Genomic DNA, 22,667 nt, shown 5'->3' with positions numbered 1-22,667 from the left:
TCAAAGTCTGTATGCAGCCACATACTTATTGACATACTAAATTATGAGACTCCATATAAACCACAAGCTGGTTGTACAGCTGCTGTTATTTGCTAAGTAGTCAAATAAACTTGAAAACTACCCTACACAATGGTGTACTGACAAATATTGTCCAGATTTTATTAAAATACTCACAGCTATTTCTGAAGTAAGCTGATGGAACAATATTGAATAATAATAAAAATATAAAAGAGGATCCCTATTTTTAACCACTACCTACCATGGTTCATGATAATTTATTATTAACTATTACTAAATATGGAGTGAGAAAATAATTTTGTCAAATAAACTGAATAAAAAAGTGGCATATATCGTTTGTATGCTTTTCATATTTCATTTTGTAAACCTTATTTTTGACAATTGTAGTACATTAATTCTAAAATATAGTTTGATAAATTATTCATTATTTGTTTCTTTAACAAAACAGAAAATTCTGACATAATATTCAACATAAATTTTCTATTTCAAATAGAGAAGTATTTAAAAAGTCGTGTACAACATTATAGTCTACATGCTGTCAGATTTTAGCAGTGATGAATCAAGTAATAAATTGGACTTTGTCTCCAGAATAATTCAGAACAATTAATTATACAATACTAAATATTCTTCAAAACCTATATGAATTAGAAGCACCAGATATGCACTAAAAGTTTATAAAAAGCTGAGCCTTGCCTTTTTTGTAATTTATTTATGTTGGGGGGGTGCTGTAAACTCTCAACATCTCTGAGTCTACAGCTTTAATCGAAGAAATATGAAAGAAAACACCAGTTTAATTTATGCCAAAATGTTTGGAGATTCTTGTCATGTCTTCAATATCACTATATTTTTGTTGTTTTTTTTCTCTGATCCAGAAATTACTTCTACTGCCAATAATATAATTTAATATAGTTAATGCACACATTTGTATCTTAAAAAAAAGAAAATTGTTAAATGTAGAAATAAACTTGTTTACATAAGACCCCTATTATGAACCACTACCATGGTTCATGATTATGAAACATTGAAAACCCAATTTTAAACTTGCCTTTTCACTAAGAATAGTTATTCTTCACAGTTATAAACTTATAACAATCTGAAACAGCCATGTTAAAAGAACTTCCAGCTCAAAACAGTGTTCTGAGATGAGTACTCTACCAACTGGGCCACCAGAAATATTTGGAAAGACAACTACAGAAATTTGTAGCAGTAAAATGGGAGAAGCAAGATACAATGGCAGAGTTTCAGTTAGAAATAAAATGCTTTATTATCAAATTACTAATCACAATGTAGTTTGAATACTGTGTTATTACAAAATTTAAATACATGGATATCTTTATTAAAACAAGAAGGAAAGCTACATAAATACATACTGTACTTAGTAGAACTTAACCTAAAATACGTGTCACTTGAACATATGCTAGAGATAAATTACATGACTAGTTGAATGTAGGAAGGAAAGAAGTCTCAGCTCACTCACAATAGAAATGAATTTGCTTGAAAGCATCAAAATCACATTCACAAATAACCTTCTTGCTGTATCTAACCAATTAAAATATGTTGGACCATAATAATCCACTAGTATCTCTGCTTTATGTAATAGCTGTAAACAATTCCTCAACCTACTAGTTAAAGTATGAAACAAATAACCTCATAAACAGAATTTAGAACATAACCTTGATTAGATTTAGAAATAAGAACTTAAATAAAGGTAACTGTTTTTAGTAAGACATATTTCAGTAAATGAAGGGAGAGATTGGTGAACAACTAGACTTCTACCACGTTATAACTATGTGGCATTTCATGTTGATGCAAGTTCTCACCTTAAAATAAGTTTCTTTAAACTTTTCAAAAACAAATGTTGTATTAGTATAGTTTTCATTCACACCTGTCTACTATGTTACAGTGAAAACGTATTTGAACTGTAAATGTTTTTCAGTTAGGTCTAGCAATTAGAATTTATATAAACCATAATATGAAATACTATAGATGTTATTGGACAACAGTATCAATATCATGACAACCAAGAACATCTTTCATATAAACTAATGTTTAAAAATGTAAAATATCTGAATGACATTGTCCTTACCAAAATTTAAAAAAACTTTAAAATACATTAAGAATGTGTAGTTGACAAAACAAAAAATGGAAAATTAATGTATCTGCTATCTGATCATGATCCTAGCAAAGTTTTAACAAAGTATTTGTTATTCAAAATGCATGGTTTATTATTAATAATATTGAAAATGAATATTGCTCTGATGTAGATTGTGTTCACATCTGTCTACTTTAATTTTCATGTTTGAAGCTAAGAAAAATTAATGTCCTATTTGTATAGGTTTTGTGTTCACGTTTTTACACTTATAAAGTAAGAAAAAAAAAGAAAGTTAATAATAATATAAGGCCCTTGAGAAAATTTTATGTTATTTTAATGAACATATAACATAATTAAATAATCATAACTAGCACATTAATATCCTTTTCAAAACCAGGCCTCTAATCTCAGAGCAAAATAAGCTTTTGTTTTTTAAATATTCTGATGTATATTTAATCTTTAAAAATGTGTCGATTAATAATAAAAATATATATTAAAATACTATTATTTATATCCACACAATAACATTTAAACACAAACCTTAAAAACTAAGATACTGACAAAATCCTTGGCTATTCATAAAGTATCTGGTGATAAATGTTTGGTAAGGAAGACGCCTTATGGCAAACTGTGTGTTATGGCATGTTACAGTTGTTGTGAAAATTTCACAAAATGAAGAATAATTAATAACATTCAAAAACTTCTGCAAAAATATGTTGCATGTGGCAACAGGGTCAGTGGGTTAGGTGTCATTGGTGAAAACGTTTGGGAGCCACCCCTTACAGTGAAGGGCACATAGAAATAAGGTGTATTGCAACAATAGAAAGTATTCAATGCAGGGTTATGCCCAAATATGACACCAAGAGCCACCTGTATGTTGCTATTTTTATGAAGAATCTGTGAGCTCCTTTAGGTTTTTTTCTAAATAAAATTTGATAACCCAACTGCCCCCTGTTTGTATACTGAAAATGAATTAATGCTAAATGAGTGACTGTCTATATATGTATTAAAGGCATCATACATTGATATGCTCAGATGATTCAAGTTACATTACTGGAGAGACATTTAATAATGTCAAACTATATCAACAAATATACCAACTCAGGTTAAATAGTTAGTACATAGAATCACCAACAAAAGTTGTAATATTTTCAAAACTAGACCCAAAACTCAAGCACTTTAGAACAGTTGATTCTTCTTCTTCAACTATTTGAAAGCATTCGAGTTTTGGGTTTTATTTTGAAAACAAAGGTACCAGATCTGCACACTGCACAATCAAAGTTTTATTTTACAACTTTACTCAAGCCATGTAACATACAGCACACATAAATATTTCAAAACGTTTTTTTCTTTTAAGGCAATAATTAATTATTAATGGAGAACCACTAAGTGAAAGTAGAGAAGAGAATAATATGTCTACCACACCATATCTGCTATATCCAGTGCCAGTAAGATTTTCTGCTGAACACCAGGGCTCATCAGATTCAATAAGATATGGCAGACATTGTATTGGTTGAGAAGCTGTCTATATTATCAAATTGTTTGAGAATAACCGTTACAGTACAAACTGGATTACACTGGTGAAGTATAAATCCCTACAAGTCAAAATTAGGGTAGGAATTATTAAACACTGTATTATTTCTTTATTTTCATATCATATACATTATTAATTACAATATTAAATTAACTGATTCATCACTCAGAACAACTGACAAACCAGTAAGTCAGTTTTCTTTACACAAACATGTATTTTAGGTTTATCTACTTATCATAAAAAAAACTGATAAAAAAGTACTTGTTCTGATGGTATTTGAATAGGCCTGTAATTTTGTAAAGCATTTTAAAGAAGTATACAACTGACATAGAGTATTTCAGGAATTGTTAAATTAACTTTAGTTCATAAATAAATCAAAGAATAGCTAAAAACAATAAAAAAAACAAGACTGAAATGTATTTTTGTGAATTAATGTGTTTAAGCACAGACTAGATGCCAGAAATCTTATGTTACCATAAAGACAATACAATCCCAGTAAACAGTCAGCCTTTGATAAAGGCAGAAGTCAAAGTATCGAATTAAACCTTTCTCTTCTGGAGTTTTTTTATTGTATTTGTAATAGGTTAAAATAAACATATTTTCCTTCTTTCTACTTCCCATTTTTAACTCTTGAAATATTGGTTGTGTATTTCTCATGGGAATTGAAATAAGCTCACCAAATAAAGATATAAAAAGACAAAACATACCAACACAAAATGGTTCTTCACCACTCCAGGTTCCATCTTCTAAGCACCTTCTTTCCTTTAATCCACTCAGTGAAAATCCTTTTCACAGTAATATCTGATCACAGAATCGTAAGTTATACCAGAAAAGATACACTTCCATCTTTAGGGGATGATGGCTGTGGACATTTTTTAACTGCAATACCAATATTTCTTTTATTATACTATAAGTTGTGAAATGGTATAAAGGAATAAGCAGTCTAAGTTTCATTAAAATTTATAAATAAAGAAACTGTAACAATTTTTAAAGAACATCTCCACAAGTAGACATCTTACAAAGTAATGAGAACATTTTGATTGGAATAGCCTCAAAAGTGTTATGAAAGAAAAAAACACTGGTGTTATGTTAATCAGTTTCTTAAGCCACCTAAGCAGTATCTTGTTGCTAGTGGCAGGGCAAATAGGATTTTAGATTGTATCTAGAGAAATACTATATGCAGGTCTAAAGAGATCATTGTAAAAATCACTGGAAATTGGCCAATTTGGAATTTTGTGTTCAATTATGGGCTCCTAATCTCAGAAGGAACATGGAATTGTTAGAAAGGATTATTTTCTCTTGAAAAAAAAAGAGTTAAAGGAAATCTGATTGAGACTGTTAAGATTGTTGATGGAACTGTTAATTTACCTCCATTTTTTATTTTTATTCGTGAAAATGGTAACATTAAGAGACACATTTACTTTGACAGGAATCAAATAAATTTCAACTAACACAGTTTATTTTTCTGTAAAATTCATTATGACAGTTTGGTAAAAATATTGTCCACACAATTCGTTTATGAAATAGTAAAATCAGGTCAATTTTAATTCAGCTCTACAAGTTTTAACTACATCATATTGTACACAACCACTGCATTCAAAGCTGCTATTTTAAAATAGAGATGCACATCACTTATCTTGGAAATAGGAAAGTTGTCTGACAAACACATTACATTAGCAAGTTATTCAAGTTCAGTATTTAAGAAAGAGGACTCCATATATTCCTGAGTTGATTCCTTGTGCAAACAATGTACTTGCTACACTTTTTCTTGTAAAAAAACACTGCTATCAACTGTTTGTGAAAACATTTTTATAAGAAACTTATATTTGTTACATATTTCTTTATGAACAACTAATACATGTTTTCTGCACTTTTAGCCGTTAGTGATGAAGATATACTAGAAGTGAATAGGTAATATATTCTGAAAATATAGAAAACTATTTAGAAACAAATTTTTTGGCCTGTCTAATGTTAAGGAATAATGAAGGTAAAAGTATAAATGAAACAAGTACGTACATAAAGAAAGACATTAATCTAAAGAAACTTGAAACAACAGTTTCAAGATTTAGCCTAAAATATGTATTTTATCAAAAGTAGAAATTAACCTAAATGCTTACAAAGCAATATTGAGCCAGTACTTAAAAAAGTAAAAAAACTTTGATTGAGAAATGTGTTGTTCAGGTTCATTGATTTCCAAAGGAAAAGTTGAACATCCTGAAGGAAAACAATCACACAAAAATTATTTATTGAATACAAACACTATATTTTTTGCATAAACTGACTGGGTTTCTTGTTCTGTGTTGTCTGACTGCTGGCGTTTAAAAGAAGAAAACCAACACCAGGAGAATCAAGAGCAAGAGACTGACTTATAGAAACATGTGATTTAAATAAAACAAAGGAATTCAGATACTCTACACATTTCCAGGTTACACACTCCAAACAATGGTTCACACACAATTTAACTTAAGACATGGCAGCTGTATAGGTATTTTTGTATTGTCTTTTGAATAGGTTACTTTCCAATAAACCTACACAGAAACATAAATCTGCTGGCTTGAGATTCAAGGTCAAAGGTTGTAATATGTTGCCTTTATCTGAGTAAAAGTATTAGCATATGTTAACATATGGTTAATGGGAATGTTATAACTACACACAAAAGTGGAATGCAAACTTATAACATTATATGAATATATTTGAACAAAGATATATTATATACCAATTATGGGAGGATAAAATTATGGCTATTTCAGTCATTATATAGAAACCAGCCAAACTACTTATGTGATATCCACAGCTAACAAATTTGAAGAGGAGAATAATGGAAAATGAAAAGACTTTTTAATTTATAAAGATACATTAAACAGATAAAGAATTTGGATACAACAGTAACTGAATACATGTTTTTGTTCAAAAGCATAAACATATATATAAAAATGGTCACTGGTACATTGAAGTCATTTATATCTGTGAAAGGTATAGGGATTGCTCTTTAAGGATTATATCAGATGCTTTAAACTAAAAAGATGCCAAAATTACACACAAAATTACAAAATAGTTAATGTAAAAACTTTTAGGCTTTCAGTCAGTTCCTGCAATGACATAAAAAATTTTGACAAATTGCTTGATGTCCACTTTAAAAAAAAATGACTTATCAAAAAAATTGTTGCTTATCGTGGTGACAACTGCAACACAAATTTTGGAGAAAGGGAAAAAAACAATGTATATAGTCGATTGAAGAAGGAACTTGGCAGAAATATTGTGGGTGTTGGTAGTGGTGCTCATATTGTACATAACTGTCTCCAAACTGCAGTTGATGTCCTTCCTACTGAAGTGAAAAGCTTGGTGGTCATAATTTACAAGTATTTCTATATTTACACTGTGCATGTTATACACCTAAAAGGATTCTGTGAGCTTGTAGAAATTGAGTAAAAGAAGGTACTCCAATATGAAAATATGTGATTTCTGTCTTTGTTACCAGCTGTCGAGAGAATTCTCCAAATTTATGAAAGACTGAAGTCATATATTTGTTCACAAGAACAGTGCCCACTGTTCATTAAAAGATTTTTTGAGAATAAATGTGGAGAAATGTATCTATGGTTTGTTCATGTGCTCGTTCAACAAAATTATTTTAGCCACGTTGAAAACAAGAGCAACTGCAAGTGATATTGTTGCAGAACATAATAAGTTGAAAACCAACCTGGGAGAAAGATGAGATAACAATTTTATTCACCTTGGTGTAAAAAATATATTCAGTAAGCTAAACAAGGAGGATGCCAGGTAGATTTGATTTAGGGGGGAGGCTTTGGGGGTTGAGCCCCCCAAAATAAAACAAGCCCCCCTTACCCAGCAAATATTGTTACCTACATATATTCATAAAATATGGAAAACACAAACATCGTTGTTGCTTAACAATTAACATCAAAGAGACATAGATCTGTAGAACTCAACATCTTCATTAAGACAGAAGTATGTGTCATGGTCCCATAACAACGTACTCAATGCACTGAAACTCATGCGCTGTATTGCTGCTCCCTGTGTAATGCCATCCTATCTTGAGCTTTGACGAAGATTAGACAACCACGTTGATTTCAAGTTACAACTGATCATCAGGGATTTTACTTGATAAACTAAAGGTTTCACAGGTATTTACCCATTAATTTCATTTATCTTTTATTGAAAAGTAAAACATAGCATGCATGTATAAGTGTATTATGTATAGGTCAAAACTATGAAGCATATAGCCGGTGTTGTGTCCTCTGTGAGATCATTTTGCATTGTACTGATGATTGTGGCATACACTTAAAATTGTGACTTACAATCAAATTTAATGTTATACTTATGATTAGATAAAACCTTTACATGTTAACTGACAAAATAATATTTCTAAACAATTCTTTTGGGCTATTTAGAAGTGCCTAATTTAATGTAATGTAGTTGTTACATTATTGTAACAGGTGCTTGTCACACTTATGATAATAAGAACAATATCACATCTAGTACTAGCCAAAGAGATGAACCAACACCAGATGCCAGGAGACACACCTTCTATGCCATCATAGACAGGATGCTCAAAGAGCTGAATAGAAGATTCTCCTTTGATACTTGCAGTGTTCTGATGGGTGCAACTGCATTGAACCCCAAACACTTTACATTTCTAGACAAGCAAGCACTCTTAGGAATAGCAGCAAATTATGGTGTGGCAGAGGATAACCTTGCAGTGGAGGTCCACCAGTTGAACTGGCTAATTGCCAGGAAGAAAGACAAGGAGCAGGAAGTATCCACACCATTGGAGCTTGCAACCATGCTGGAGCCATACAAGGATGCCTTCATGGATCTCCACAAACTTGTATGCATCGCTGTGACTCTGCCTGTCACTTCAGCTGCCTGTGAGAGAAGTTTCTCATGTCTGAAGCTTCTCAAGACATACTTGTGCAATAGCAGTGGTAACAACTGCACCAGCAACCTTGCTGTCATATCAGTAAATTCCAGGAGAGCAAAACAACTCGATATTGATACTGTTATAGACACATTTGCTGCCAATCACCAGAACAGGCGCATTGTTTTGAAGTAATATTGACTATAAACACAACATGATGAAAAATACTTAGCCTGATAGTGACCTTACTTTTCCTCAGAGTGTATTAACTTCACATGGGATAATTCGTTTCTGCTATGTAAACTATGCCTTTATGTTATATTTCTTTTGATTTGTAGCTTTACTCTTAATGGTATATTAAATGTTCAATCTAAGCTAATCTTGATTTTCTTTATTATTATGTATTACCTTGGGTGGAATTTAGGTGAGCTTCCTCTTTTACATATATGCATATTTTCATAAACAGATTATTTCTAATTTGTAATAATGAATTATTAATCAGAGTATGAGTTTCCAATGAAAACTGCATTGAAAACGCAGTTCAGAATAGCACAGCTTTCTGAAATGTATCTTGGTATTTACATTATTATATTTTACCATCTATACTTCACATTGATGGCATTTTGGAAAGCCCCTCCACAGTTTACCTCAGCCCCCCATCAGGCCCCCCAACGAAAATATCCTGGTGCTGCCACTGATTAGAAAGGAATTTACCAGTTTTTACGATTGATGCCTGTCTTATACTGAGCTGTAGGAAAACAGTTTTGGTGGTGGGGAATACTTTGTTTGGATAAAAAACAGTGTTTTCGAGTAGCCTGACAGAGAAGCAGCTGCTGAACAAAATGAATGAAACACTTGGAAAGGCTGAAATCAATGTTAATGATCTATTTGATAAAGTTGTTCTTGTTAAATCCTTCTGGTCATCAAAATGTGGCCAGTGGAAAACAAAAGAAATAGGTCGTAAAGAAAAATGGAACTTTTCAACCATTTCAAAGATCAAAGTATTTCTGTACCTAATCTCAGGTAAGTTATGGAGTACATTTGTTTGTTTACCAGGCAATTCTGCCCCTGTTGAAAGAGTATTTTTGGTGATGAATAGCATTTTGTCTCAAGAAAAAAGATCTAATGAATGAATCAACACTAAAAGGACTGTTGCATTGTAAACTCAATATTGACTTGAGTTGCAGTGAGTTCTTTGAAAAAATAAAAACTAATAAAGATTTTTAAAGAAAATTCATTCAAATGAAATATATGAATGGTAAAAAAAAGTGTTCAGTGAAAAATTAATGAAATTTTGATGTTCCTTGCCTTGCTGAATTTAAATAGATGTTAAGATATAAACTACCAGTATTCCTTTTTTTGTGGCAGCATTAAAGTTTAAGGGGAGTTAGGCTATGAAAGCACTTTTTTATTATACCAGTGTTAGTACCTATAATATAAACTGAAAACTGTCCCAGTTTGAGGCTTGGAAATTATATTAAGCCTACTTTTTTATCATCATGTGTATTCTTTATTATTATAAAACAAAGAGGGATGGCTTTGGAATATCTTGAACAGAAGCATGATGGCATTCTGGCCCACTTCAAACAATGCTTTAAACCCAAATCAGATCTAATTTTGGTAAAACACATAAAAATCACATTCTATTTAACACAATAAAATAAAATATATACTGAGATGAAAATAATCTTACTTTCACATCTTGGAACTGAACTACTCCATTGACCATTTGGAAGGCAAAACAGTTCTTTTTTACCAACAAGTTGATAACCTTTATTGCATTCAAATCTTATGCTACGTGGAAATTCAAACACAAAATCCAGTTTTCTGCCATTTCTGGGATCACCAGGATCACCACACGTCACCACTGAAAAAAAAAAAAAATCCTATTTGAAATGTTCATAATAATACCTGGGTGCATCAGAAAACATTATTTTCTCTATTGAATTTTAATTTTTAATTATAATATTTATAAATTTAATATACTCTGAATTGCTTTACTTTTATATTAAAATATATAGAAACAAGATTAAACAGGAAATGAGGTCACTGAGTGATAACACAATTTACAGAGCTTACTAGTTGACTAAGGAAATAGTTCTTTTACATATACTTGTGCTCATGTTATAGCAAATTAATATTTAGTGTTATTTTATAAAGATTGCTGAGGGATGAAAGTTCTGGGTGATTGTAACAACTGTTTCTACTCTTAAAAAGAAGGGAGTTATGGAAGAATGCAGAACATTATTAAATTCACTGTTAATCTGAAACATTTTAAACAAGATGTTAGAAAACTTTGTCCCAGACAACTCAGATATAGTGTCCCATAATGTGTCACTTAATAAATGATGCTATACATATTATGTTCTCTTTTGCATAATCCAATGAATATATTAGGTTTTTAAATGGTTTAGACTTTACTCACTGAGGACACTGTTATCAGCATCAAGTATTTTGACTCTCAAACAGTTTCATGACTAAGGTTTTTCCAATAAAAGTAAACATGGATATTTTCAGAGTTGAAATAAAATTTGTTTGAAATCATCAACACTGCTCATACAGTCCACTCTCTGTATATTACCAATTGTAAAACTTAATCACTAGAGTGAAGAAACATTTTAGCTATGTGTGACAAACCTAGAGGAGCTTTATATTCAGGGTGATTTTCGATAGAAAATAAACTTTCTCAAGAAACCCCAGATAAGGTCCTTGACCAATGTGTGCTAAAACAGAGCAGAAGAATAAGGCAGGCCTCTTTTGGACATTAACAATGCCTCAGATACATGGCAATATTGGTACCAGGTGCCCAAACCAGTATTTCACAATGGTGATTCAGAGAGACTGATGGAGCAAACACATGAGGGTGTGCTCAATACAGATAAGCAAGAGCCTGTGGTCCCTGATAACCTTATACATAAAAACTAGGTCATTTTGGTCAGTTTATTTCTAAGTATATGATGTACATGCATATTTTGGTATGGTTTTATATATATAAATACATATGTACGTTTAATGTGCCCTCAAAACAGTGGTCAAATTTAAATTCATACATGTGTTGAGAGATGGGAAGTGGGTTGACTAATTCCCAACATCTTACAGCATATGGATGGAAAGCACCTTAATGTCTGGAACATAGTGTTTGCTGAGTGTACCACAGTTTTGGCCAGTGAAGAGTCAAACAAACAATCTATAATATCGTGTTAAAAAATGGGAACGTTTGGACTCCATAGGAATTTGGATGCTTACTTAAGTCATCTAATGAGATTTCATAAAAAAGCCTTTCATTCATACTACTTGCTAATCCCACTGATATTCTTTTACATGGGACAGAATTTATTCATTATTTGTAAAGATTTTTTTCTTCTCATTAGTGTGGTTATACAGCATCTGCTAAACTGTACTAATATAACACAAACTGGATGCTGAAGCAGAAGTTAAAAAAGAAATGGATACTGTATTATCTAATTCAGATCCAAAACAACATTAGCCAAATCATCAACCAACAACTTCACTGTGCAGACAATACAAGATTATACAGAGTAATCTTCATCCTTTTGATAAACAGGCCCAACTTCCATGGCAGAATGATTATTCAGTAAAATTTACCACCTTGAAGATGTCTAAAATGTATAGTCAGTTAAAAGAGCAAGAAGAATTCAATGTTGCATGGGGAGTAACTTCAATGGGTATATCCTCAATTGCCTTCAATTTCAAGAGGAATTTGGTATGTTGTGATGAAGATCTTTCCACCAAAATGTCTCCAGACCATAACTTCTTTACTGACTTAGAAGAGCCAGAAAGCTCCTCTAATCTCTTGAATAAAGAATGCATAATTAGAAATCAAGGTACAGAATCCGACTGTGATGGTGACTGCACAACAGATTTGTGGTCGTTTTCTGATTATCTGTTTTTCCAAGTATTTCATTTTTATTTATTTTTCAAAAATGGGGGTATCTATTATAATGACACTGACCCCACCCACCATGAAGCCCTATGAGGAAATGCACTACAATGCCAAACAACATCAGAGTTTCATGAGCACTATACCTAAACATCGGCATCAGACACAATGCTCACAACACCTGTTGAGAATGCCCAACACTGATATTCAGTTAACTCTAGCCAAAATGGACCAACCAATTGACCCTTCATGGGCCACCACACACAGCAAAGACATGATTGGATGTTTAGATCCCAGAGGAGGTAAACTGAAAGTGCAGGACCTTCTCTGGGAAGTCCCCTCACCATGTACAGGAATCCACCTCAAGGGGACTTCAAAAGGGATGCTAAAACAAAATTATAATGAAAGGTTTGAATACAGTGAGTAGGTTATCACATATGAAATCTAATTCTGTATGGCTTAATAGTTATTTCATTTTACACCTCTCACAGAGATATGTAGCAGTGACGTGAGATGTACAAGCTCACTGAACAAATCAATAAGTTGAGGCACTATGTCATTAACAAGTCTTTAGAAACCTGTGTCAGAAATTAGAAGCAACTGAAAAGGCTCAATTTTACAATCCAGTGTCAGCTGATGAAGACATTTTTTGCAGTTTATGAAGAACTGAAAAAAGGAAGTGTATGTAAGAGTGATTTTTTTCACTCTGATGATCATTCAAATATCTATATCAGCTTCCTAACTAGTATTAAGTCATTTGACTGAAAAGAAATGGCACTTATTTCTTTTCAAGCTACTGACTTCGTGCTATCAAACAATATTTAATAATTAGATGTGAGTGTGATATTTTGTAGTAATCACTCTGTCTGTAAAGCAAGTTATAATGGCAGTCCTGTGGAGCAGACTGGATTAAAAAGTTAAAACTACTAAGTTCCATTTACGTTAAAATTTAGTCAATAAATGTTTTTTCAACTTATTTCACTGACTTAAGTTGCAGTTCATTACTTTATCTTTCATTGTTAAACTTTATTATTGTGCAGATACTTTCAGAGTGATTTCAGTTCTGTTTCAACTGAATGTTTTTAATTTATATGTTAAATGTTTTAAATGATGACTTTCTGGCCATATTATCTCACCCTTAGCTTTATTTAGTTTCTATATTTTCGAGTTAGTATATGTTACGTATTTAGATACATTAAATTTCACATGTATCCTATTTACTTTACTTTAAATAATTTTAAGTTTATAGGTCAACGTTTAGAGTTTTCTGGTCCTTTTGTTTATAACCCTGAGTTTGTTTATTAAAATATTATTGGCATATTTTATACTTTGTTTTAATGTCACTTTAAGTTTTTACTTCAGATTTTGTGTACAGATTTATTTTATGGTTTAATTCAGTTTATATTTAACTTGATTTTGATTGGTTTGGTTTGTTTTGAATTTCTTGCAAAGCTACACGAGGGCTATCTGGGATAGACATTCATAATTTAGCAATGTAAGACTAGAAGGAAGGATGTTAGTCATCACTACCCACCACCAACTCTTGGGCTACTCTTTTTACTAACAAATAGTGGGATTGACTGTCACATTATAAAGCCCCCACAGCTGGAAGGGTGAACATGTTTGGTGTGACAGGGATTCGGACTCACAACTCAGATTACAAATTGAGTGCCTCAACCACCTGGCCATGCAGGGCCTTGATTTTGATAATTTATCACTTTGTGAATAACTATATATTCTTATATGTTTATGCATTTTAGTTAAATTTATTAATTGTATTATTTCGATTTTCATTTACACAACTAGATACACTATGTAAAAGAAGACAATATTTTATGCACTCCAAATCAGGATACTTCCTGCCTTGTTTTTATTTTGGAATGACCAAGAAGGATATGAGTAATGCATTGATGTAAAGTAAAATGCCATTACAGAATGTTTTATATAACACTATATTCTCTTGGTGTGAATAAACTGTAGAAATACTGAAATGAAGTTTTAAACTGTAAGAATAATATAATATTTCCACTATAAGTGCTATCTGTAAACTTTTGATTACTTGTGTATAAATTAGATTTCACATATGCTTTTATCCAATCAAGAATCATTTTGGTCTGGTCTTCCTTTTCTGGGAATAAAGTTAAACGTGCATAATATTTGCTACCAAACCTATTTATATGGAGCTATGATTTTTATTGCAATGGTTATCAGCCTAATGAAAATACTAAAGTGAGAATTAATTACAAATGTTAGTGCCATTACCATAGAATTTGTTATTGCAGATATTTCTCTATTTTCCTTCATGTGTTTATTTCGACTCTCTCTTGAACTACTTGCATAAGTTATCACTTTGAAAAACTTGTAAATCACATTTTCAATACGATGGACTTATGTGTGAGACGAGAAATTAGACATTAATGATAATTCATGATCTTACAATATGTCACAGTCAAAGGGATGCTCGTTTTCAGATATTGTTCTTTTGCTATTAGCAAAAAAAGCTGTTACAATCACAACTGAATGAAGCTGGCTCATTTGTTTGCTGCAACAACTCATTGCTCTGTCAATTAAAAGTAGATACCACAAGCCTCTGACAATGATACACCTAGGTAACCATAAGATCATGGGGGTCTCAATAGTGAGTTAACTCAAAAACCACTGGAAATGTTTTGTTTAATGCGTTGAAGGTCCATATTGCCAAAATGAAACAAATACTGCCTCCCTACCAAGATTCAAAGTTCTGCAAAGGAAGAACTGGTTCGTTTTGTTACATACTTCAGGCAGGTAATTACCTGGAACAGTTGGACTCAGTGACAAAAGGTGCAACATCTGATGTTTAATCTAGATAGATCAGAACTAAAGTTGGTTAAATATTTTAACAAGTAACAGCTCAATAGGTGAGACAATTATAGCTGAGATGTGCTCTGTTTCCACCCATTAGAAAACCAATGTCTGTCAAGTAAAGTTCAAGGATTTAAAATGGCAGACAAATGAAAGTGTGGTTGCTTATGCAGACAAAATGCGATGGCTGCATGGGAAAGCATAAGCTCTATCTAGCAGCTCTGGATCATAAATATATCACCACAAATAAATTTGTTGAAGGTTTCTTAAGTGAACTGATGCAACAACATGGGTTTTAAAAGGCATTTAAATCTTAAGGAAGACAATCTGTGCAGCAAGCTTTGAAGATGCAACTTTAAATAAAGCAGAAGAAAAGAAAAGAGAAGGATCACAGTAGTAGCTGAAATGGTATAATCTCAACCAGAATAAACTTCCATGATGCTTACATTAAAGAAAGCATTAGTACAAGCCCAAGCTCTCCTGTGGCAAGCATGAAACAGTATTTCAGCACAGCCACACTACAAGCAAAAAGCAGGCTGTCATTACAAGCTCTTTTATACGCAGTGTGTAACTCCTTCTAAAAAGCAGTCTAGGCAGGACAAATGATATATGTACTATGGCTATACAATACCAAATTATTTGAATAAAACTAACCATATCTTGTTTCCAGATAAAATAGGAGGAATGTCCCATCCTACCCAATTTTGCAGCATTTACAGGAGAGATCCAAGCAGGATATTTTGCTGTAGATTCTGTCTTATTAAACTAACAGAGTAAAGGTTGGATTAGACCACTTGTGTCCAAAGACATGGTGGATGACCCAGGTTGCACAGAGCTGATGGAACTTGGTATGTACTAGTAAACATTTACAGAAGTAGGACTGAGTTATAGCTAATACAGGAGCCTCTAAAACCATGGTTGATCTTGCAGTGTACCCAACACTCAAAGTAAACTACCTCTTCAACCAAAGTATGCACATTTAACTCTGGCTAATATTAAACTATTAAAGAAAATTATAAAACACTTCTCTTGCTCAGTCTAGGTTGTCCAAGTCACAGAATGAAGGAAGTGGTCTATGATCTTGGTTAAGATACTGGTATCTGATGGATAGGCCTACAGTAAGAACTATCAACCAGTTTCACTTGTACAACTGGTCAACTACAGTTCTTCAGCAAAGTGAGTTAATGCTATTCATACAGGGATAGAGAAAATGGACTCTAAAAATACATCTTAAGGAAGGAACCACAGTACTTCCTGGTGTACAAGTGATTTGCCAGGGTATATCATAGATAAGTCTCGTGAATTGTCATTATCTGCTGTGGTGATAGAACCAATGCACATGACATTTTTCCTTGTACAGAAATCAAGCTGTTCAAACAAGTAGATTGAATTCAACAAAACCTCGATGAGTTACTTGCTGAATGTGCTGATGTATTTGTGGTACTAGATGGACATTATAGACAACAATAATTTTCCATCATATAAATACAGGAAATATGTATTTGATTTTTAAAAAATGCAAGCTTACCTAAAGTACTAAAGATATAAACAGCATTATATACTGAATAATAGAGAAATATAGCATCCAGAGAATGCTTTGTCATCTCAAATAGTAGTTGACAGGAAGAAGTAGGGTATAAAAAGTTCTGTGTTGACTTTAGATGAGTGAACATGGTAGTATGCGATGATGTTTTTCTGTTACGACACAGAGACGAATGCCTGAATACACTGGAAGGTGCCTGCTTACTTAGCACTTTAGATAGAGCTTCCACATATTGGTAAATTGAACTGGATGATGAAAGCATACTCAAAACATATTTTAGTACATGAGATTTGTGTTATACCATTCAGCCAGTGCACTGTGCTAAACATATTTTTACAAAATGATATCACTGGCAGTTGGGAGGATGTCTGGTCCATCTTTATGATACCTTGACAGTTCACTGAACATTTCAGTCTACTGCTGAAAAACTAAGTATGCTCATTTAGTGTATAAGAAATGCAGGCTTGAAACCAAAACCAAAAAGTATACTGATTAGTGTGTCCTACATAAAGCCTCTTGGATTTCCAAACTTACACACATGTTTGTATAAATATAGTTATACAAATGGTACTGTCCAGAGTGATGATTCTGATATAAAGAATCTAAAATCTTCAATCAGAGTATATCTTGGCTAAAACTTTTCAGCTACAATCTATATAACTAAGTGAATACCAAACCTGTTAGAAGCCAAACTGCCAAGCACCTATAATTTTAACTTTAGGACCAAATTATTAATTTTTCTTACCCTCATTTATTCATTAAACATTACCAATTAGAAGTGCATGTATTTTGTTAACCATGCTGACCAGATTGTTTAATTGTGATAAGGTAAGTAGTTGAACCTAAGCCTATCATGAATGGAGAAAAGCAAGTGGATAAGGATCTCCTACAAGATCTATTGAAGGTTGCCAACAGATCATTTCTGGAGCCTGAAGGACCACCGTGAAAATCAACCATACCTCCTACCCTACTGGTTCTTCACCAAATATATTGATGCCAAAAGAACCAAGTCTGCTGGTTACACCATCAGTGCAGTTGACCCCATAAACTACTCCTTTGGAGCCTGCTGAAACTCAGAGTGAAATAGAAGAAAAGAGGGAAGAGCTAGTTTATTCTTGTACTGTTGGAAGATGTTATGAAACTGTGCAAGACCAAAACAACATATAAAGTCACTGTCAATGCAATCATATCTACGAAAAATATTTTTCCTAACTGATACAGATAGTAGTTGGGAGGATGACTGACCCATCTTGATGATATCTTGGTGTTTCACCAATTATTTCAGTCTGTGTTTATATGGTGTTCAGCCATGAAGAACATTTTCATAGTTGAACACCATACCAAAACATCAATTAACTTCCAGAATATAAATCTGGCAGTGAAGCTAAAAGTGACCATGATCTTAATTGTCAAGGTGAGACACTGACATTTAGGGAGGATCCACCACCCTATCCAAGATTTTCACCCTGACAACCACCAAAAAGTATATTTAGAATTACCAATAACATTTGTGACTATAGTACTGGCTCACAACATTATCTGCCAGATTATCCAGCTGAAACATCATTGACAGAACCAAGCAGAGAAGTGGGCATAGGACAGAGCAATGGACCACATAAAAGAGGATCAACACAGAGGCCAGGCCAACAACAATTAGTCCAAAGTACTCCAGATCTCTTCAAGGTCCAAGAAGAGAAAACTACAACGAAATGGAACTTCACACATTTTTTTTATTTGGCCTAGCATGGTCAGGTGGTTGAGGCACTGGACTCATAATCCAAGGGTTGCAGGTTCAAATCTCTGTCACACCAAACACGCTTGCCCTTTCAGCTGTGGGGGCATTATAATGTGAGAGTCAATCCTACTATTCATTAGCAGTGGATGATGATGATGACTAGCTGCCTTCCCTCTTGTCTTACACTGCTAAATAAAAAATGACTAGTGCAAATAGCCCTCATGTGGCTTTGCATGAAATTCAAAACAAACCAAATCCTAAATCTTTATTTACTTAGTATTTTGTTACTGTTATTCATAACACTATAGGAGGTGACTGATGAACTGTAGGTTTCATTAAGAATTCAAGTTATCACTGCAGTCGTCTGATGTGTTACCATAAATGATTTTCTTCTCTGGTAACTCACAGATTACTTGAGCACAAGGAAAAATATACATATAAGTTTATCCAAGAAGTTCCCTACTTTTCTACTAATTCAAGTAACTGGCATGGCCAAGCGCGTAAGGCGTGCGACTCGTAATCCGAGGGTCGCGGGTTCGCGCCTGCGTCGCGCTAAACATGCTCGCCCTCCCAGCCGTGGGGGTGTATAATGTGACGGTCAATCCCACTATTCGTTGGTAAAAGAGTAGCCCAAGAGTTGGCGGTGGGTGGTGATGACTAGCTGCCTTCCCTCTAGTCTTACACTGCAAAATTAGGGATGGCTAGCACAGATAGCCCTCGAGTAGCTTTGTGCGAAATTCCAAAACAACAACATCAACAACAATCCTTTTGTATGTTACGTTAAATATATAATGTGTTGGTATATGTATAGCTAATGATCTATAACTAGGTAGACTTATAATTTCTAAATTAAATATTAACTCAAACTTACCAAAAAATGTCTGCGTAAAATTAATTTTTATAACATATAACAATAAAATTACCGGTTCAGTAGCAGACGATAAACGCGTACAGCAACGAAAAACGTCGTTTTATGTACCTTCACTTGAGGAAGGTGTGACATGTGCAGTGAAGGGGCGGACTAACAAGCTTTGTTTGTTTGTTTGTATAAGACAAGAGGGAAGCCAGTTGTCAACACCACCCACTGCTATCTCTTGGGCTACTCTTTATCAGCGAATAGTGGGATTGATCGACACATAATAATGTGCCCCTCCTCTCTCCACAAACATAAGGTTAAAAGGGTGAGCATGTTTAGTGAGATGAAGGTTCGAACTTGCAACTCTCAAATTGCAAAAGTTGAGCGTCCTAACTACCAAGCCATCATGGCAGGTGCAAATGAGTGTAAAGATGTGTCTAGGAAGCATTACCCATAGACTGAAAGTCGTTGTTGCTATCACTGATATCCTTGAGAAGGATATACAGTTGAATTCGTCAGCTTGTTTTGTATGTACAATCTATGAACTAGTATTCTGTGGGAGATTTATCCAGGGTTACTACACCATGCCCAGGAACAATGGATTGCATGATTATACAGTAAGCTACAATACCCATCCATGTGCAAACGTGATGTACTGTGTACAGTCTAATATGTCGGTGCTTTGTAATGCAAGAAATTAAGTGTTTCTTGTTCTGAAAGCAAGCAGTGTTAGCTCGGGTAGTTGTGTGTCCAAGTATCGTTCTGCATATATTCGGCAGTAATACAAGAGTTACTACAATTACACTGCAACGAAGATGGAGTCCATCGTTATCAATATATCTTAGAAACATATATTACTGGCTGTTTTATGTAGACCCCACTGTACTCATGGAACAAACACGATATATACTTGTGATGTTAGAAAACACGTGTGTTCAATAAGTGTTGTTAGAAATCACACGTTGCAGTAGGAGCTGGAATGTAACTTGCTGTTATCTCAGCAGGGAATAAATCTCTAATCTGAATAGAACCTTATGATAAGCTCGACTGAATTCGTAATGACAAGAAACCCACTTGAAGTAAAAATGTATTTTAAGACGGCTGATATGAGTATTAAAACTTTTATTAAAATAGAGTACAACGTTTCGACCTTCTTAGGTCATCTTAACACAAACCTGAAGATGATCTAAGAAGGTCAAAACGTTGTTCTCTACTTTATTTTAATAAAAGTTTTAATACCCATACCAGCCGTATTGGGATACAATCTCGACAAAGTTCAGGTCAGAAACACTTAAGGTTAAAATACAGCTGTCCTTAATTTGTATAACGAGTGGCCATAAGGAAGGGAGACCAACCACTGGCACCTGCTACCAAAAGGGCTTTACGTGGTTTTTCGGACAAAAGAACTGGACTGGTTGTCATAATTAACAGTTTGCCACTTTTTATGCCTGCTAAGTTTCATTGATAAAACAAAATTACAGCATTCTGACAACTAAAATAAATGTTTATGTTACACATAACGTCACGACATTTTGTGTTAAAGATTTAAATGTTTAATGTAGAATATCACGTGCATACCAATAGTTTATTATCTGTTCCTAAGACGAAACAACATCAAGTCAAATGAACATTTTCTGTTGCCTTCTGTATTGCATTCTGTCCAAAATATGTTTAACCATTGGAGATATACTGTTACAGAGTTAACCTTTTTAGAGATTTCTAGTTGTAGAGTAACCGCTTTTATTGTCATTTATTGACACTCAATTTTAATACATTTTAACACGAAAATCTTGACATCTCCTACTGATACCTTTAGATATAACATTTCTTTAGATACTCTTCTTACTTCAAGAAGCTTTCGCAAACGCTCAGAGAGTTAAGATGAATAAATTTGTTTAGGTACAACCTTACTATTTGTCACGCCTCTTTTTAAGCAGGAATTACTGGTGGACCAAAGATTAAAGGCCACAGTTTTTATTTCATTCAGTCTATTATTCTTTATCCAAAACAGAAACACGATATCTTACTAGGTTAACACTTATTAAGACAAGCTTCTCTGGAGCAAAACTTACTTCTTTAAAATAATATTCTGTTATAAAAGCGCCAATTTTTCAAGGCGGACTAAAATTGAAGGTGAATATATTAAAAGGTGTGTGTAAAAACACCTGCCATTCAATGTAAATATATCTACATTACAAAATATAGAGATGAAATACTAATTATGCATGTTAACCTAACCAAACTATAATAAATTTCACGCAAACATAAAAATGTATACATAACGGATATCAATTTCAACAATAACATAGGTTATATTTAGTTTACCTAAGTCTCACATTTCAAAGTATATTATAAACCATCCGAATTATTATATTTTAATGTTTTGCCAGCGTGGTGTTGGATACCTTTAATATTTGAATAAGAATTTACTTATCACTATTTCTATCTACTTTCTGGGTTGAAATTAAGAATTTATACTCCAGTTTATCAGTATCGTTTCTGGACACACAGTTATACAAATCCTACCACCGCCTCGAGTCATACAAGATAACAGCATCGTTTTGTAATTCCAACTGTGGTACTTACCAGCATACAGAGGCCTTGCATATACAGTCAAGATAAGTATACTGATCGTCAAAAACATCCTCGTTTATTAATCTTTTGTAGAACTGTACGGCGAGTTATAGACGTTAGCTTCATTATTTAGTGCACTTTGAAACGCTGTACGTGTTTCATGGTTTACCATGTAAACAAGTTATCATGTTACAACTTTTTTCTTGGAACCATGGAGGTAAGGGTGGTGTGTGATTTTAAGAACGTTTTATTTGTTAGTATAACATTTCATTCTTAGAACTTCCTAGATACGCAATTCCTTTTCCGGTTAGTTACAGGAATATGGGAAGTAGAACATTCTAACCATGCTTATGTACAGTAAGTACAAAACAGTCGTATTTTTTCTGGTTTCTGCTTACAGATTGGTCTGCAGCTTAAGAAATAAATGCTGTACTTATTATTTTATTATTTCATATGAAATACTTTCCAATGCATATTGCCTATCTTTTGATTTAGAATGCACTGTACAGTGCTATGTACGATAAAATACAATTTCTTTTTTTTCCCAATTTTTTTTTCTCCCGAAATCTGATAAACTATCCGATCAGACAAGGCTTAGGAAGCAAGGTTGCCAGTATTTGAGAGGTGACTATCACGAGTTAGGCCTATTAAGTAAAATATATTAAGAGAACCGATTTCATAATTTACCCTGTCTTGG

At 33.2% G+C, this 22,667-nt stretch overlaps 1 protein-coding gene across 1 annotated transcript in view; it reads right to left on the bottom strand.

Moving 5' to 3' along the window:
* Positions 1–22,160, bottom strand: part of LOC143233635 (protein lev-9-like) — a 76,485-nt gene extending 54,325 nt beyond the window's left edge. Inside the window, exons 1-3 of the mRNA XM_076470078.1 lie at positions 21,983–22,160; positions 10,214–10,387; positions 4,352–4,523 (exon numbers count right to left, since the gene is read on the bottom strand). The gene's annotated coding sequence lies outside the window, so the exon portion shown is untranslated. The remainder of the gene's footprint in view (positions 1–4,351; positions 4,524–10,213; positions 10,388–21,982) is intronic.
* Positions 22,161–22,667: the final 507 nt, after the last annotated feature.

The sequence above is a fragment of the Tachypleus tridentatus genome, chromosome 1 (assembly GCF_004210375.1).
Source record: "Tachypleus tridentatus isolate NWPU-2018 chromosome 1, ASM421037v1, whole genome shotgun sequence".
NCBI classification, from domain to species: Eukaryota; Metazoa; Arthropoda; class Merostomata; order Xiphosura; family Limulidae; genus Tachypleus; species Tachypleus tridentatus.
This window is presented reverse-complemented; position numbering and strand designations above follow the sequence as displayed.